A 6,000-nucleotide genomic window follows, 5' to 3' on the forward strand; every position below is an offset into this window, starting at 1 on the left:
TTATTTTTAGTAAGCCGGGACAGGAAAACTCCGATAGAAATTCATAACTTCTTCATCTGACATCCGTTTTCGTCCGTCTTTTCACCGTCGTACTACTATTGACGAGATCTTCGATTCCTGTTTAGATTGTTTCGGCCAAATATCACTCGGTCTCTATTTTGAGATTTGAGCTGCATACTGCTAAGTCAAAAATTCGAAAAATCATTACTTCCTCATACGAAGTCAGATTTAGACGTTCTTCTTTTGCACGCTCTCGGTTTAACTTACTCTACGACTTCCGTTTAGATCACTAAGGCTAAATACCGCTCTATCGTAAATTCACTATTTACGTCGCGCTATGTGGTGTCGGTTCTGTCGTGAAACTTCAACAAGTGATAACTTCTTCGTTATAACTCGGATTTCGGCTTTCTTTATATTTTCGGAAACCTTGCCATGACCACTACAACTTAGTTAAGATTATTCATTCTAAATAATCTTCTATCAAAAAGTCATTTTCAACACTTATTGTTTCTTAATTGTCTAACCCGGATCTACGGGCGTTACAAGGCAGTAGTCTGCGTTTTAAGACCCTGGGGAGCAAGTTATGTATGGCCACGATATTGACCCTTTCTGAAGTGTTGAGGATTTTGTAATGTGTCAATCACAGGTTTAGTGGTGCTTTTCATGCGGTGAGGCAGGGTCATTGCATATGTATCCATGTAGTTGAAGCCTCATGAGGTTAGATACCCGACACACGATTTGGAGTTAGAGGCATTAGTGTTTGCCCACAAGATTTGGCGACATTATCTATATGGGGTCCGCTATACCATCTACACGGATCACAATAGTCTAAGATATCTTATGGATCGGCCGAATCTGAATATAAGGCAATGCATGTGGCTTGATGTGGTCAAGGATTATGACTACGAGATTCTTTATCATCTAGGGATGCCCAATGTGGTTGTCGATGCCTTGAGCCACAAGGAAACTAGTGGTTCTATTCGAGAGCATTGTTTGAAGATGATTATTAACTCACCACTTCTGGATTTGATCAAGGAGGCTTAGCCCAAGGGAATCAGAAGGGAAAATTGGAAGAATGCCACGATCAGGGGTCAAATTGATAAGTTTGTCGTTGACAATCGAGGGCATTTGACCTAGTGTGGTCGGGTTTGGGTTCCAGTTTCTGGCGGGGTCCAAAAAACTATGATGGAAGAGGAGCACATGTCCAGCTTCTCGATCCACGTTGGATCCGTGAAGATGTATGGTGACTTGACACTCAGTTAATGGTGGTCGTGCATGAAGCAGGAGATTGCATGGTATGTGGAGAGATTCTTGACCAGTCGGATGGTCAAATTAGAGCACCAAAGTCCGCATGGCAAGCTATAACCTTTAGAGGTGTCCATGTATAAGTCGTAGCAAATCACTATGGATTTCATCACCAACTTGTTAAGTACGGCCAAGGGATTCGATACTAGTTGGTTCATGGTTGATCGTCTGACCAAGATTGCTCATTTTCTTACTATTCAGGAGGGTTTGTTGGCCGAGAAATTGGCCGATGCCTATGTACGCGAGATTGTTGCTCGCTACAGTATGACGGTTTCTATTGTATCTGATCGCGATGTACAGTTTACTTCTCGATTTTGGTAGAGATTTCATGATGAGTTGGGTACGAGGCTGCATTTCAGCACTGCATATCACCCTCATACATATAGGAAGACTGAGCATACCATTCAGATGCTCAAGGATATAATGAGGGATTATGTTATCAATTTCAGTGGGAGTTAGGACTACTACCTTCCTCTACCTGAGTTTTCTTTCAACAAAAACTATCCCTGTAGTAGTGGTTCACCGCCGTACAAGCTTCTCTACGGGAGGAAGTGTTGTACACTATTTTGTTAGTGAGAGGTCAACCATAGGGTCATGAGAAGGACTGAGGTAGTCCTTCAGACGATGTAGCTTATCCATCAGATCAAGCTGAGGCTACAGACAACTCAGAGCCAACAAAAGAGTTATGTTGATAGACAACAATCCAAGTTAGAGTTCCAGGTCGAGGACATGGTTTTGTTAAATGTGTTCCCCAAGAAGGGTGTGATACACTTCAGGAAGAGAGGAAAGTTGGTTCCTAAATTCATTGGACCATTTCGAGTAGTGAAAAGGGTAGGCAAGGTGGCCTACCAATTGGATCTGCATGAGAAGCTTAGTCAAATTAACAACACATCCTTGTTTCTTGGCTCCAGAAGTGTGTGGTTGATGATTCGGTGGTTGTTCCACTGGATGACATTCTAGTCGATGAGTGCCTGAACGATGTGGAGTGGACAGTGGCTATACTGGATATGAAGATGAAGGCCTCGCGCAACAAGGTCGTGCCTTTGATCAAGGTTCGGTGACAACATCGGAAGGGTTTCGAGCGGACCTGGGAGCCCGAGGCAGAGATGCGTGACCATTATCAGAGTCTATTTGCAGCTGAGGATTTCGAGGAAAAAATCTATTTCAAGTGGGGGAGAATTATAACACCTGGTCCTTGCACGTAGAATTCTTTCCTTATTTTAAAAGCTTAAGTCTTTTGGGATTTTAGTCGTACGAGGGGTGTAGGGTAAGCTCCTATGCAATGCATAGGAGGGATTCTAAATGTGAGGATTTAATGATCTACACATGGCATAGATCAAGCTACGCAACACGTAGCTGCCCAGGACCAAAATCCTAATCTTGGGGTTTTAAACCCTATTCAAAGGCACTAACTCCCTTAATGCCCTTCCATCCTCAGCCTCCATCCAAACGACCCCTTTGAAACCCTAATCCCCTTTTTGAGAGCTCTGAGCCTTGAATGTCTTTTTTGTTCACTTGTAATGGAAGAAGAAGATTATGGAACCACTTCGGAGCTCAAATCAGCTTAGATCAAGAAGTTTCATCCCTCAACAATCTCCATAAGGTATAAAGTTCTCACATTTATGTGTTTTTATGTTAGTTCTAGTATTGCTTAGGATTTCATGATTTTGTCCCATGACCATGGTATATATCAGTAAGAGCTACTCCAGACCATTAAAGTGTCATTTCCAGACATTTTAGGGTTGTTAAGTCATAAAAATGAGAGCTTGGTCATTCTCTGTGACATCCCCAATTTCACGGCCAAAAAAGACCGGTTTGTTTACGCTTTGTTTTAAAATCAGAGTTATCTTTTAAAGAAAACAGTTGCGGAATTTGTCCCCAAAACAAAATATGATAACCATTTATCAAAGCATTTCTTTTAAGAAATGTATTTTCATTAAATAACAAAATCTCGGGATGTCATGTTCCGATACAGACCAAAAGAATAAACAATATAAAATAGACTTTACAACGGTTCTTTATAACTACTGATCTATAATCCAAAACCTATCGCCAAGTCCCCCAACTTATACTTTTGTGCCATTACCTGTAATGCAAAGAAAACTGAGTGGGTCAGGCTTGGGAGTTGGTGAGCATATAGGGTTTTCAACCCACAATAATATAATTATTATATTTAATCATCAAACAATCAACCCAATTACCCATCCCCGTTATCTTCTTTATTTCTTAAGGTTTTACCCTAAGAATCGCCTATCCTTCATTCATTCATTCATTCCTAAAGATTGACTTTAAGGAATAGACACAAATTCCACTGTTACTTAAGGCGCATCTTCCAACTTTATCATTTAAGCACCTTTGCCAAGATTACGACATTCACTATTAGGCGCATCTTCCAACATTATCCTTTAAGCGCATCTGCCAGGATTACGACATTCACTATTTGGCGCATCTGCCAACCTTATCCTATAAGCGCATCTGCTAGTATTATGACATTCTCTATTTGGCGCATCTGCCGACATTATGCTTAAGCACATCTGCTAGCATTATGACATTCTCTATTTGGCGCATCTGCCGACATTATCCTATAAGCGCATCTGCCAGGATTACGACATTCACTACTTGGTGCATCTACTGATATTATTCTTAAGCGCATCTGCTAGTATTATGACATTCTCTAATTGGTGCATCTGCCAATATTATTCTTAATCATCTTTCATACCTCATCATTTTATCACATACCAACTATCTCATCTACCCATGTTCTACCCAACATATTTGTAGATATAAAATACATATACAGTTTAACTCATTTAAAAACTATATAAAACATCCATTCCACACTCATCTCAAATAAGCAAACCATGTATAAACACATAGCACGTATTTCATAGCAAATACTTAATGTTTATGTGTTAGAAGAAAGTAACCACACACTCACCCAAAACATACACTTAATACATTCAAACAATACTTGTATTAAAATTGTGTTTATGAAAAGGACTATACACTCGCTTGATCAGAAGATGATCGGACAACACTACGACTTGCAGAAGTAGTATTCTTCGATAGATCTGGAAGATCTTCACACACCGGGTTTCTCACGGGCAGAGCTTCGGCTCGGAAACTCTTTTTCTTCTCGGGATCTTCGGGCTTCGGGACATGCTTCGGGTCTCTGGGTTGATACTGGGGCTTCGGGGGTACTTCTTTTCACGTAAATCGAGGTAATATGGGTGAGAGATCAGAGAATGAGCAACCAAACTCGGCTGGCCCTTCAAATCTATTTATAGGGCAAAATTGGCCTTTGCCACGTCGTGACACCTTTTTCCACGTCGTGGGCTTGGTCGTCACTCCATACGTCATCGCAAGTTGCATCTGGGGGACTCCCGGAGGTGTCAGAAGACCGGCCACGTCGTGGCATTGCTTGCCATGTCGTGGTATCTGACAGTTTTGGGGTTTCGCGCCCCAAACTTCAGAAATTCATAACTTTCGCATACGAACTCCGTTTTCGACGTTCTTTATATCGACATGAAGGTGAGATTATTCTCTACAACTCTCCTTTAGATTCCATTGGCTAATTTTGATTTTATTTTTAATATATTATAATTATATTAGTTATATATTATTTTTAGTAGGCCGGGACAGGAAAACTCTGTTATAAACTCATAACTCCTTCGTTTGACGTCCGTTTTCGTCCGTCTTTCCGTCGTTGCACTAATATCGATGAGATCTTCAATTCTCATTTATATTGTTTTGGATAAATATCGCTCTAATGTAAATTCACAATTTACGTCACGCTGTGTTGTGCTGGTTCTCTTGCGAAACTTCGACAAGTCATAACTTCTTCGTTATAACTCGGATTTCGACATTCTTTATATATTCGCAAACCTCGTAACATAACTACATCTTAGTTAAGGTTACTCCTTCTAAATAATATTTCCCAAAAAAGTCATTTTTGATGCTTATCGTCTCTAAATTGACTAGCCCTGATCTACGGGGGTCACAATTATCTCCACCTTAGGATGATTACGTCCCGGAATCATCAATGAAATAGGATTCGTATACTGACTCCATAAGTTATCTCTCCATCCTAAGTAATAACCTTGATGCTCAATCCTGCATCTGCTCTTCGTACTATGTTGGACTTCCAATCGTAACCTTCGAGTTACAAAATAAATCCTTTTTGAGGACTCCTTCTTCTTAGGATAAGCACATTCCCTTATCTATTGTAACAGACCGATGGTTCGTGTCCCGATGACCTCTCATCGTAGTCGGACTTAATTTGATATGACCACTAGGGTCGAAATAACAATCATCACATTAGTCATTACCGAAACAATGGTAACGACATACTTGAATAAAACGAGACCAATCACTAGCTTCTTGGTAACCTTGTGACTTTCCCTGATCCAAGCGTGAGTCCTGTGCTTCCAGTAGTATAGATCTCTACTATTATTTACACCTACTCATACTCATCCCAAGTATTGTCTCTCAGTCAACCAAGTCACTACACAAAATCACACAATCATCCAATACATCAGATATTAAAACTATAGATACCACCTAGATATCAAACCATACTTATCATATAGATATCAAAACTAGGGTTTATATTATTTCTTGAAACGATTACACAAAGGTTCAAGTTAACCCTATACTATGCCTCTAATACGCTACACCACAAGTTACTATATATAG

This window comes from Lactuca serriola, chromosome 2 (genome assembly GCF_051521515.1).
Source record: "Lactuca serriola cultivar US96UC23 chromosome 2, Lser_US96UC23_V15, whole genome shotgun sequence".
In the NCBI taxonomy this organism is placed as follows: domain Eukaryota; kingdom Viridiplantae; phylum Streptophyta; class Magnoliopsida; order Asterales; family Asteraceae; genus Lactuca; species Lactuca serriola.